We start from the raw sequence: 14,264 nt of genomic DNA on the forward strand, positions 1-14,264 counted from the left end.
ACTCCCTACCTCTTTAATGTCTGTAGGCATCTGGTATTTGTCATTTGTGTCTTCTCTCTCTCTCTTTTTTTTTTTTTTTCTTGAGTTCCCATAAAGAAAATTCCAGGTTCAGATAGTTTCACTCATAAATTTTAAAAATGCTTCACGATTCTCTTTATATAATATTCTCACAATGCACAACTATAGACATGGAGAATGGACTGATGGTTACCAGAATATAATAGGGTAGCACAGAGGAGTTCTTTTGTGCTGATAAAATGGTCTCATATCTTGATTGTGGTGGTAGTTATATGAATCTATGTGTAAGATAAATTTGCACAGAACTATACAAACAGGGGTACCTTGGTGGCTCAGTGGTTAGGTGTCTGCCTTCAGCTCAGGTCCTGATCTGCTCAGGGTCATGAGATCCAGCCCTGCATCAGGCTCCCTGCCTGCTTCTCCCTCTCCCTCTGCTTGCCACTCTGCCTGCTTGTGTTCTTTCTGTCTGCCAGATAAATAAATAAAACCTAAAAAAAAAAAAAAAAAAAAAAAAAGAACTACACACACGAACACAGATATATGTTAAAAATGATGAAAACCAGGGTGCCTGGGTGGCTCAGTCGTTAAGCGTCTGCTTTCAGCTCAGGTCATAATCCCAGGTTCCTGGGATCGAGCCCCGCACTGGGCTGCCTACTTGGCGGGGCACCTGCTTCTCCGTCTCCCACTCACTCTGCTTGTGTTCTCTCTCTCTCTCTCTCTCTCTCTCTGTCAAATGGATAAATAAAATCTTTAAAAAACACATATTTTTTTTTAAAATGATGAAAACCACATAAGATCTATAGCCTAGTTAACAGACTTGTACCAATGCTATTTTCCTTGATTTGATATTGCATTACAGTTATATCTTTAGGAGAAACTGGGATAAGAGTACAAGGAACCCTATGTATGCTTTTGCAATTTCCTGTAAGGCTATAATCATTTAAAAATAAGTTATAAAAAATAAACTATGCACTAGTGAGCTGTGGAAAAACTTTAGTTGAATATGTGTGTAATTGGAATCCCTGAAATATGAGAGAGGGCAACTGAAAGAACATAGGAAGAAATAACGACCAATGTTTTCCAAATTTGATGAAAACTTTCAACCTACAGCAAAAAGTCCCAAAAAACCTCAAGCACAAGAAACATGAGAAGAAGAAGGAAAAAACTACACCATGGTACAGCATAATCAAAATGCTCAAAACCAGGGATAAAGAGAAAATCTTAAACGCAGAAATAGAAAAAAATACATTACATACAGAGAAACAAAAATAAAGGCGACAGTGGATTTCTCATCAGAGGCAAGTGAAGGCAACAAAAACAAAAACAACTAGGTAGGACTAGGGCAAAGGAAAAAGCTTCTGCACAGCAAGGGAAATCATCAATGAGATGAAAAGGCAACATCCTGGATGGAAGAGAATGTTTGCATATTATGTATCTGATAAAGGGTTAATATCTAAAATATGTAAAAAGCTCATACCACTCGGGGCGCCTGGGTGGCTCAGTGGGTTAAGGCCTCTGCCTTCGGCTCAGGTCATGATCCCAGGGTCCTGGGATCGAGCCCCGCATCAGGCTCTCTGCTCAGTGGGGAGCCTGCTTCCACCTCTCTCTCTCTGCCTGCCTCTCAGCCTACTTGTGATCTCTGTCTGTCAAATAAATAAATAAAAATCTTTAAAAAAAAAAAAAAAGCTCATACCACTCAATAACGAAAAATCAGTCTGATTTTTTAAAAATGGGCAGAGGACCTGAATAGGCAATTTTCCAAAGGAGACAAATGGAGGGTCAAAAAGTATAAGAAACACTGTATATTAACTAACTAGAATTTATATTAGAATTTGAAAAAACAAACAATAAAAGCAAAAGAAAACAAACAAAACAAAAGGTACTTAAAAAGGTGCTCCACAACACCTGTCATCGGGGAAATGCAAATCAAAACTGCAGTAAGATGTCACTTCACACCTGTCAGAAAGTCAAAAAGACAAGAAATAACAAGTGTTGATGAGGGTGTAGAGCAAAGGAAACCTAGGTGTGCTGTTGGTGGGAATAAAAATTAGTATTACCACTATGGAAAACGGTATGAAAGTTCCTCAAAAGATTAAAAATACAACCACTATACGACGTAGCAATTCCTCTCCTGGGTATTTAGCTAAAGGAAGTGAATATACTTACTTGAAAAAGATATCTGCACCCCCACTTCCCTTGCAGCATTATTTATACAGCTAAGACATGGAGGCAAACTAAGTTCCCAGCGATGGATGAATGGATAAAGAAGATGTGGTCTTTATAAATACAATGGAATATTACTCAGCCATAAAAAAGGAAAACCTGCCATTTGTAACAATATGGATGAACTTTGAGGACATTATGCTAGATGAAATAAGTTTCTCAGGCAGAGAAAGACAAATTCTGTATGATCTCACATGTGGAATCTAAAAAAATAAAATAAGAACCTGAACTCAGACACAGAGAATAGATTTTGTCATTACCAGAGGCAGATGGTGGAGTGTGGTTGAAATGGATGAAGGCGGTCAAAAGGTACAAACTTCCAGCTATCAAACAAATAAGTCCTAGGGATGTAATGTACAGTATGACTATAGTTAATAATACTATCTTGTATATTTGAAAGTTAAAAATACTATATTGTATATTTAAAAGTTACCCCAAGGAAAAAATGTTACTATGTGGTGATGGATGTTAGTGAGACTTATTGTGGTGATTCTTTTGCAATTCCATACAAATATTGGATCATTCTGCTGACATCTCAAACTGTTTCAATGTTATATGTTAATTATAATTATATCCCAATAACAAAAAGAAACAGTTTTAGTGAAAAGACAGTGGAGCAGCACCATTAAAAAACTGAAATAAAACATTGTCAACAGAGAGTTCTAACCCCCCCCAGTGAAAATATCTTTCAAGATCCAAATCAAAATATACATTTTCCAAACATACACAAGGTGAAAGAATTCATTACAACAGACCACACTGCAAGAAATGTAAAAGGAAAATGGTGCCAGATGGAAGCACAGATCCACACAAAGAATGAAGAACGCCAAAAATGGCAGTAGTTCTCAACAGCTGGTCTGGGGACTTCTGGTTGTTCCCCTCCAGGAGGTCTGCAAGTTCTAATTATTTTCATAATAATGCTAATACGTTCCTGCCTTTCCATGCCCGTTTTCTCAAAGTGTACAGTGGAGTTTCCCAGTGTGATATGACAACATAAATGCACAGGCAAATATGAGATTCCAACTTTCTTCTATGAAGCCAGACATTGAAGAGATTTGTTAAAAATGGCACTGATTTTTTTCTTCCCGGGAAACATCTTTATGTGATTTAAATTAATCTGTAATCACTTTCATTGTTGTTTTAAAATTAATTAATGATTTTCTTAATTTTAATTTTTTTAACTTATGCTTTTCAAATGTTCAGTGCAGTGAATGATCCACAGAAACAGAAGATTTTCTCTCATCCTCAGTCATTTTTAAGATTATTTAAGGAACCCTGAGACCAAAAAAATGTGAGAGCTGCTCTTCCAGAGCAGTTTAGCATTTAAAGGCCCTTGACAAAGATGATGAAAACGAGGGTTTGGTGACACATCAAGCCATGTGGTGAGAGAAAGGATGAAGAAAAGGCTTCACAAACGAAGCAGACAGCATAAGACCCAGAAAACCCAAGCTGGAGGTGTGCACAAAAGAAAGGAAGGGCAAAAGCTTTGAGGAGATGGTCTCTGGGGTATAAATCATTTACCTGCTCACCGTGGACCCATTGTGCCTGGCAAATATAATTGCCCAGCAACTTCAGCAATGAGTTGTTTGAGACATGAGATATGATCGCCGATTGTGGCTGCATTTAATAATACTACTGTTTAAATTGCATGGAGGTGGGGGCGGGGAGGTGCCGCCAAGCTGGCTTATTCGGTAGAGCATGTGACTCTTGATCTCAGCGTTCTGAGTTCAAGCTCCCTGTTGGACAAGGAGCTTACTTATAAATGAATGAATGAATGAATGAATGAATGAACGAATGAATGAATAAGTAAATAAATTCCATCGGCCCATAGGGACACTATCCATGTCCCTGGCGGCGTCGGCCGCCACCTTCCCACCATCGTTCATCCATTTTACTTTAAAGAAACTACACACTTGCAGAAGACAAGAGTGTGGGAATTGACTTCAGGGAGCCCCCTACTCCTGCTCCCCCAGTAGACATCGCGACGTGAGATGCTAAGCGTTTCAGGCTCGGACTGCGGAAGGTGCTGGCCTGGGAAACCAGAGCGCGGGCTCCGCTCCGCCCTGCCAGCGCGCCTTCTTCTGCTCCAGCTGCTCCCAGGAGTCTCAGAGCCACGCGGACCTTGCCTCTCAGTGCATTTGCTTCTCATAACCATAAATGAGGGCTCCCCTCTGCCCTCTCCTCCCTCACACTTGTCACGGGCCGTCCGTTTTATTCCAGCTATACTAGCCAGGGTTGAGTTTCAGTGTTCGCAGCCAAAGTGACTATGGGTGATCTCAAAGCAAACCAAGACCTAAGCACTTCTTGGAAACCCCCACCCCCATGTGATGTTTCATCTTCCAAGTCGAGGGACTACTCTGACTTTTAGGAACGCAGAGCAGTAAGAAGTCAATACCACATAACCCCAGAAAGCAAGGAGCATTTGCCCTTGAGGCCCTGGGGGATTCCCCACCCTTTTGAAATGGAGAGTTCCTGAAAATATCTATCCCTAATTTCCAAGTCCCAACATTTGCAAAGGCTCTCTCTGAGTCCTGGGCTCTACATATAAACCTGGTTACAAGTTCAGAGAATTAGCACATCTCAAGAGTGGCTTTCAACAATGACTGCTGGGGGCTGGGAGGTAACTGTTACAGTTGCCTCATCCAACAGGCAGGAGAGTTTTTTAAAGATCCACTCTCTCTCACATGGCATAAAAGTCACACTTTATAAAGATTTGTTTATTTGAGGGAGAGAGGGAGGCAGTAAAGGGGGAGGGAGAGGAAGAAGCGGACTCCCCACTGAGCAGGGAGCCCCACAGTGGGGCTCCATCCCAGGACCCTGGGATCATGACCTGAGCACAAGGCAGACGCTTAACGAGTGAGCCACCCAGGCACTGCTAAAACTCACACTTTAAAGCGTGCAATTCAGTGGTTTTTATATATTCACAAAGCTGTGCCACCATCACTACTAGAAAGTTTTCATCACACCGAAAAGAAACCCTATGCCCATTGGTAGCCACTCCCCATTCCACCCTCACTCCAGCCCCTGATGATCACTAATCTACCTACTGTCTCTATGGATTTGTCTTTCTAGAGATTTCAGATAAATCGAATCATGTAATATGTGGCCTTTCGTGACTGGCTTCTGTCATTTAACATGTGTTCAAGATTCATTCATGTTGCAGCATGTATCAGTACTTCATTCCTTTTTATTGCTGAGTAAGATTCCATTTTATGGATAGACCACATTTTGTTTATGCATTCATCAACTGATGGACCTTTGCATTGTTTCTGTTTCATTTTGCTCCTATGAGCATTTGTGTACAAGTTTTTGTGTGGACATGTATGTCCCATTCTCTTGGAATATATACCTCAGAGTGGAATTGCTGGGTTATATAATAACTCTATTTTTAAGTATTTGAGGAACTGGAAAACTGTTTTTCAAAGTGACTGCACCACAATCTCACCAGTAAGGAATGAAGTTTCCTACTTCTCTATATCCTCATTAAGCCTTGTTATTGTCCATCTTTTTTATAATTAGCCATTATTCCCTAATTTTTTATGATGTTGCTATAGACTGAATGTTTGTGTTCCCCAAAATTCATATATAGAAGACCTAATGTGATGGTGTTTGAAGGTTGGGATGTTGGGAGGTAAGTAGGTCATGAGGGTAGAGACTCAGGATGGGATTAGTTTCTTCATTAGAAGAGGAAGAGAGCTAGTCCTTTTTCTCTCCTCCATATGAGGATACAACCAAAAGACAGACATCCATCTGCAAGCCAGACCTTCTTCAAGAACCTGACCATGCAGGCACCCTAATCTTGGACTTCCAACGTCTAGAATTGTGAAAAATAAATGTCTGTTGCTTAAGCTGTACAGTCTATGGTATTCTCTTTTAACAGCTCAAACGACTAAGTCGGATGTTAAAATCCTTTCTTGTACCTTTTGGCTATTTACATATGGATAAATATCTATCCTTGCCCATTTTTAAATTGAGTTGCCTTTTTATTGCTGAGTCAGGCAGGACAGTTTTGAGATGCATATTCCCCATTGTTTGCAGAGTTGTCCATTTGAGATTAAGACCCATTAGGGCACGTTGGTAACTCGCTTGACGGCACATCATTTATCAGCACCTTCTCTTCTGTATTAGTTTGCTGGGACGGCCATAACAAAGGTGTACGGACTTGGGGGGCTTCAATAACAGAAATGTATTATCTCACAGTTCTGGAGACTGGAAGTCCAGATCGAGGCGCTGGCCATCTTGGTTTCACCCAAATGGAGAAAAAAATCTGTTCCATTCCATTAAGCTAGCTTCTGATGGTTTGCTTGCAATCTTTGATATTCCTTGTCTTACAGAAGTATCACTCTGATCTCTGCCTTCGTGTCCGTGTGGTTTTCTATCTCTGGGTGTGTTTGTGTTCAAATTTCCCCTTTTAACAAAAACATCAGTCATGTCGGATTAAGGCCCATCCCACTTCAGATGACTTTATCCTATGTGTAGGATGTGGAATATCATATTCACAAATAACATCACATGGGGGTTAGGAATTCAACACAAATTTTGGGGGAAAACAATTCAACCCCTAACATCTTCTTTATTTTACTTTCCAGCTGATGTTTGCTACCACTGCCTGATAAACTACAGGCACTCAAATCTTTGTCTCAGGGCCTGCTTCCAGGAGCCAAAGTCAAGACAAACAATCAGGCCCTTGCTGGGTTTAAAGGCAAACATCACTCCCAGGTCTTATGATCACCTTCTTCCAACAGGGTCAAAACTTCCAGTGATACTCATCCTTTCTGAAAGAACCAAGGGTTTGGTCTGCAAATATGAACTCATGGGCTACTTTTCTTAAGAACTTAATATAACTTGGTAACTCTGGAGGTGGAATCTTTGTCAATCAAGCTTTTGTGGTTTATTTGGTGACATTTTCAACTTATTAAAAAGATTCAGATGACGTAGGTAGACTAGAAGGAAAGATTTTTTTGTCAAAACTGTGGAGATCAAGTAAAGAGGCTGTCTAAAGCTCAAGATAAAAAATTGGGCACACCACTCATTATTCATTTCCCCAGTGACCACCACAAATTCTTCTGATGAACTGGAGTTTCAGATTTCCCTAAAGGCACCAAGCTCTCATATATCTTTCTGCCTTTGCCTAGGCTATTTTCTCCATCCCACCAACAATTCACAAGTTCTAACACTTTAAGTTCCACCTCAAATGTCGCTCCTTATTTTAAGTCGTTCCCAACTTAGTCTAATCAGAGTGAATTCCAGGACCTGTGTGACAGCTATCAGTCCAGATAGGCAGGTGGCCTGGAGCTCCTGGCATTTGTCTTGCCACCATATGGAGCCTGAGAATGAAGCCAACACGAAGACGAGCGGACAAGAGAAATGGAGAGAAGCCAAGAACCGGGACATCATTGAATTCCTGGATCAAATTATGCCAAACCCTGCCAATCTCTTGACATTTCCATGTCATGTGCCAAAGTGTTTCACCTTCTTGCTTAACTCATATAGAGTTGGTTATTGCCTTTCAAAAATGAATCAGAGATCTAAGACTGAATCATCCATCAGACACAACTTGCAAGACATGGGCGGGATGGCTATGGAGACCTGCAGGCCTAGCCTCTACCACAGCAGGGATTCTAGAATGACACGGCACCTAACTCCTTTGTCAAGTCTCTTCTGGGTAGAACACTTTGTTAGTAAAGTCACATAATTTGGAAGTTCCTTTTATGTTATAATCTCAAAAACAGTATTCCCTAATGTTTTAATGAAAGTACTGAGGAAATCTTAATATTTTCACTATATCTTACACTTAATGGACATCCAATTAAAATATCTAGTTATGATTTTTCTATTTCTTAGCATCTAGATTTTAGAATGAGAGATGATTTTTAAAGGCATGGAGTCTGCACCCTCTCATTTTACAGATGAAGAAACAGTTGCACAGACATTTAACATTTGATTAAATGGCTTTGCAAAGGTCCTGTGGCTAGCTAATAGGGGGTGAAGGGGAGCCAGAGGGAAAGTACCCGGGTCTCCCAACTCCTATGCCAATACTTTTGCATTATACATCTACCCCCCCCCCAAAGCATTAGCACAGTACTGAGCACATAGCAAGTGCTCGATTAATGAAGAAATGATTGATGACCCACAGGGCATGCTGCTCAACTCAGGTGGAGGTCTGAGAGCATCAGCTCTGAGACTTCTCCCAAAGGACAGGACAAATGCTTGAAGAGCCTCCTAGCTGCAGGGTTCCTAGCTTAGTTGGCCAGCAGTAGCCACCTTAGTGCTGTTTTGGAGAGAAGCTCAGATCTCAAGTAAGCTGGTTTCTTGTAAGTCAGAGATGATACTCCAGGGCTGCTGCCAGCAAATGCAAACATCCAAGAGGCAGCTGGGATTGAAATCATGCTACCTAAAGCCTCCCCTCTTTGTTGCTGCTTTGCAGAGCCAGGGGCTTCAAAGAGCTGGTCTCTTGCTCTGCAATAGTAACTTTCCCAACTTTTAGGGGAAAACCACATCAAGACCTTGAAGGTGATTTTCAGGTGGAAAACAAGGGGCCTTGACATGCCCCATGTTAAAGGATTTGGTGTTTTGAAATCACCTTCTCCCCCAAGTAATGGGAGATCACAGACAAGCCTCTGATAAAACAAACAAACAAAAACCCTAGCTCTCAAAACTACACCAACCAGGTCGGTAACCGAAAGCTGAGGGCCACCCTAGACTTCTGATAGGACAATTTAGCCCCATTACAAAAGGCTTCATGCTTGGCTTTTGAAACCCTCTTACGGTTTTCCTCATTCTAGGCTAAAATCCCAACAACAGTGCAGATAGGGATGAACAAAATGGTCTGCGGCAGACCCAGTCACCAAAATTACCTGAACCCCAACCCCCAAATCCCTCCTTCTTGTTCAAGGAGTCCCTAGATAGCTCACAAATGTTCCCCAGTGGTCACAATTGTCCTTTTGTGACCCTAGCATGCTCCCTGCCCCCCTCGCCCATGCACAGGAACCACTTATGCTCTATATCCATCCGTTCCTTGCTATTCTGTCAAAACCCTTCTGCCATAATGGCGGCCCCCTGTCATCACTCTCCTGACGTCCTATTGTGTCATCCTAGCCACCCTTCTGCCGGGTTCCAGCAGGCACGCCTCTGTCTCTCTAGCCTTTCTTTCTCTGGTTCTATCAACTGTCGCTGACAGACTCTGTTTCATGAGGCATTTCCCTGTCTTCACAGGAATGTGATGCCAGGCACCTGGTTGTCTGGACCGGAAGGTGAGATGAGTGCACTGCCAGAGCCCAATTTCTGGGAAGCATGTAAGCCCTTGGTAAATGTCTCCACAAAACAGTCTCAGGAAATGCTTGACAAAATATTCAGCTCCTGAAGAGTCCCTATCTTTTAGAAATATATACTGAAATATTTACAGATGAAATGATACAAAGTCTGGGATTCGCTTCTGAGCAAAACGTGGGTGGAAGTGGGTAGGTAGTGATGAAACAAGCCTGAGCTAAGAATTGCTGAAGTTGGGTGGTGGGAACATGGGGGTTCATTATACTAACCTATTTTTTGCATGTTTAAAATGGTCCATAATAAAAAATGTTAAGGAGAAAAAAGTCCTCACATTTCACTTTGTGACACTGAAAGGAACTTAACATTTGGATGTATTTTACTCCCTACGTAATTTCCTAGGGGTGCCTGGGTGGCTCAGTTGGTTAAGCATCTGCCTTTGGCTCATGTCGTGACACCCAAGTCCCAGGATCGAGCCCCACATCAGGCTGCCTGCTCAGAGTCTGCTTCTCCCTCTGACCCTCCCCCCCCTTTTGTGTTCTCTCTCTTTCTCAATCTCTCTCTCTCACATAAATAAAATCTTTTAAAAAATAAATAATTGCCTAGATTTAAAAAATAAATAAAAGCAAGCATACAGATATTTGACAAAATAATCATTTTCTACGGTCACTGGAGTCACAGCCGAGAAGAGAAAGTGTTGGATATCTTGACTGATGCTCGTCTTGAAACAGTAGTGGTCCTGTCCTCCAGAGAAGAAACAATAAAACTCTAGAACGTTATTCCAATAATTTGATTCAAAGAGCTAAAGATATCATTTGGGAAAAAATTTGACTAAGGGATGATTGTGGCTCTTCATGATGAAAGTGATGACCTGGCTTGACCTGTCTCAGAATTTTCATGCACTAATTTCTAGGCAGCATATTAACTTTGGAAACCTTTAGATCATGGAGCTGTGGTTTTTAGCCTCAGTACAAAGCTGAGAAAAACAATTTGAGAAATCGGTAGAATTTTCTTTGGAACATCTTCACCTGCCTTTTCAATACTCTTTTGAGGCAGTATTAGGTAGTGAAAAGACCAAAGATTTTGCAGCCAAAAAAGTTGCCTTGACTTCCATTTCAAGCACCTGCAGTATGAATTTGGGCAAATTGCATAACCTCTCTGAACCTCAATTTCCTCATCTATGCACTTTACAGGGAAGCTGTGAGAATTTTGGGTTAATGTATGTAAAATCCTTCTCCATCACAGACAATTTATGGTACCCTACAGTATTTATAACTGTATCTTTCTCTTTAGCCCACTCCAAATCTCCCAATATAGTATCTAGCACATGGTAGGAATGCAACAAATGTTTGCTGAATTACATTAAACCTGGACGTGGTAGACAGAGTTAGCAGGAAGAAGTAGTAGGACTATACCAGAAGCCCCCTCTTTGCAGGTCACTCATCCTCATGAGAGTTTCTCCACCTAACTGTTCAAGCCAGACAACGAGGACCCACTGGTGATGTCTCCCTCTTCCTCTTCCTCTTCCTCAGATCTAATCAATCACCAAATTCTATCTATGCAAGTTTTCAATTACCCCTAGAACTTTCCACGTCCCTCAAATCCTACCATTATCACCTCAGTTCAAGATCTTATCTTCTCTTTTACTTGGTCTGTAGCAAAGTCAGTTGTCCTCACATCTGTTCTGACCCCTCTACAATCCTTTCTGTTCATTGCAGCTGGAGGGATTTTTTTCTTCTTTTTTTCTTTTTAATTGTGGACAATTTTAAATATTCACAAAAATAGAGAGTATCATGTAACTGGCATTTAGCTTCAACAGTGATCCATGAATGGCCAATTTTCCTTCATATATACTCATATATACTCCACCCACTTGGCTCAATGTCCTCGGATTATTTAAAACAAATCCAGAAGTCATCGGTTTTTAGAAGGATCTTTTCACGCATTCAGAATAAAATTTGAATTCCTTCACAATCTGATCCCTGTCGACTTCGACTACAGATCATAATTTGTTATTCCCCCTTCCCAGACTCAGTCACACCGGCCCCCTCTCAGTTCCTCCAGCATTTTAAGTTGTCTCCTTATGGTCCAGAAATCTTCACCTTGGGCTATCTTCAAGTGCCCAGAAAGCCTGTCCTTTCCCTTCTCTTGCCCTTGTTGCTCAGGGTCAGCTGCTACGTCTTCTGCTATCACCCTACACATCACTCCTGAGAGGCCCTGACGCTGGGGCTCGGAACGCCATGTCTGCACAGTTGGTATCCTATGTTTCTCCTCCAGTTATACATACATAATTTTTTAAGTAGTCATGCGAAGTCGTCTCCCCTGTTAGAAGTCAACTCCATGGACTAAAGAACTGTGTCTGTCCTATTCCCTAGTGAGAGATCCAGCATGCAATTCAATACCCTCATTATAAGAAACACTTAATAAGTATTTGTTGAATGAGGTGCCTGAGAAAGGCAAACATAAAAGCCAATGCATTTCATGTTATAAATTGCTTAGAGACCAATGTCCTAAACCTTTTAAAACCACAAGAGCAGTGCTTAGGCTTTTAATTTTCAGTGTTTTTTATTCTGTTCAGTGTGTTACATGTTATATTCAATATGACTTTTAATAAAAGATTATGAGCTATATTATGCTAAACACTAAGGATTCAGAGATGAATAATACATAGATCCTATCCTCAAAGAGCTGAGTCTCATAGAAAAGACAGTCATCTAATTGTTTGCAAATTGGTAATTTCTCATGTCATATATATATGAATCAGAATATTAATTAGCCAGAGAATCTGCAAACTTTCAAAACAACTAAGAATAAACATAAATAGCTTTAAAACAATTACTGACATTTACTGGATCCTTCATTTGGTTCAGGTGTGATCAAAAGCATATTTCGCACATGATGTCATTTAATCCTTATGACACCCTTTGAGATATGCTTTATTCCCATTTTGCCAATTTTTTTTTTAACTACAAAGACATTAAAAGCTTAGATAACTCTAAGTCACCCAGGATTTGAAACTGGGGAGTCCAACTCCAGAGAGTGACCCCTGACACTCTTTGCAGGGGCTGACAAGCAATCTTTGAGTATTGCTACAAGAAAAAATAAAGGACACTTTCCAGTTCATCCGTGGTTTCTACTTGGTGTCCTGGTTTCTGAGCTATGTGTACACACTTTCATAGGAAAACAGCAGCTGTTGAAAACCTGTTACTGATAAGGTCAGGTTCCTGTGGGCCCAAGGCTCTAATCATTGAATTTGGACTTTGGTTGTTTTTTTTTTTTTTGTTTTGTTTTAAGATTTTTATTTGTCAGGGAGAGAGAAAGAGAGGTAAGCAGAGGGAGAAGCAGGTTTCCTGCTGAGCAGGGAGCCCAATGCGGGATTTGATCCCAGGATGCTGGGATTGTGACCTGAGCCTCCTGAGCCACCCAGGCATCCCTGAATTTGGACTTTGTACCAAATCTTTCCTGTTAAGAAATATAAACTAGAAACTTGCAAGTTGTAAAGACACTGCCTGCTATGAACTTAGCCTGTCTTCTCAGCCAAATTGAAAGCTCTGCTTGTTTCCTTCATTGTGCAGTGGATCTTGTCTGCTTATTTCCTACCAATGGGTTCTGACCCAGAGGAAATTGATTGTATTTTAAAAGGAGGAAATTGTTAGAGTAAATTACGTGTGTGCTCTCTGAGCCATGAAAAATGATTTTGTATTAATTATGCATACTTGGGAATTTGTTTCTAATTTTTTATCAAGGAAATTTTCCATCATATACAAAAGTAGTCCAAATAATATAATAAACCCCTTGTACCCATAACCCTGCTTCAAATGTGACCAACTCATAACCAATCTGTTTCATTTATATTGCCATCGACTTTCTACCCCTCTTGTGTTGAAAGCCAACATGTTTGGGAATATTCTGAATGCTATGTTCTGCTGGTAAAATGTAGAATGCATGGAATCAAAAGAATAAATAAACATGACTTGGTCAGCAAGATACTTGGGGAAACAGGAACAAGAAAGAGGAAAAAGTTATGTGATTTGGAGCACAAAAAACATGGGAAGACTGACATGGATTATTGGTGGTGTTTGCAGAAGCAGACAAGAATGCACCACATGGGGCAAAGTTTTGATTGTGGACAAGGGAATATGGTGGGTCTACCTGTCAAGGTTCTTGAACATACCACCTCTGCCTCTTGTTCTTCCCCTCCAGCATGTTCACCACCAATGTAATTAAGTCATTTATTTGTGGATCCATACTGCCTCCCTATCTTGCCTAAGCCATTACTTCATGAAAGGGACCCCTAGAGCAGCACTATCCAATCAAAATATAATGTGAGCCACAGGTATAATTTCACCCATTCTAGTAGCCACATTGTAAAGAGTAAGGAGAAGAAACATGTGAAATTAATTTTAATTCTCTATTTCATTTAACCCAATATCTATAAAATATTATCATTCCAATATGGTGTTAATATACCAAATTATGAAAATATTTTACATTCTTTCCTTTGTGCAGTTACAGCATATCTCTGAAAAATGAGATTTCATTATCTGAACCACTGATATTTTAAGGGCTTAAGAGCCATATGTACACTAGTGGCTACTGTACTCGACAGAGTAGCCCTAGAGATCCCAGGGCAGCGGAGGCAACAGCCACTTGGCAATTTACTTGAAAATAATGCTGTAAGATTTCTGGTAAAAGTTGAAGTATATTATGGATAGCTGGGCTTCTCCAGGAAATCTACTGAGATGAACAAGAGAAAA

This window comes from Lontra canadensis, unplaced genomic scaffold, assembly GCF_010015895.1.
Source record: "Lontra canadensis isolate GAN:19392208 unplaced genomic scaffold, GSC_riverotter_1.0 scaffold90, whole genome shotgun sequence".
In the NCBI taxonomy this organism is placed as follows: domain Eukaryota; kingdom Metazoa; phylum Chordata; class Mammalia; order Carnivora; family Mustelidae; genus Lontra; species Lontra canadensis.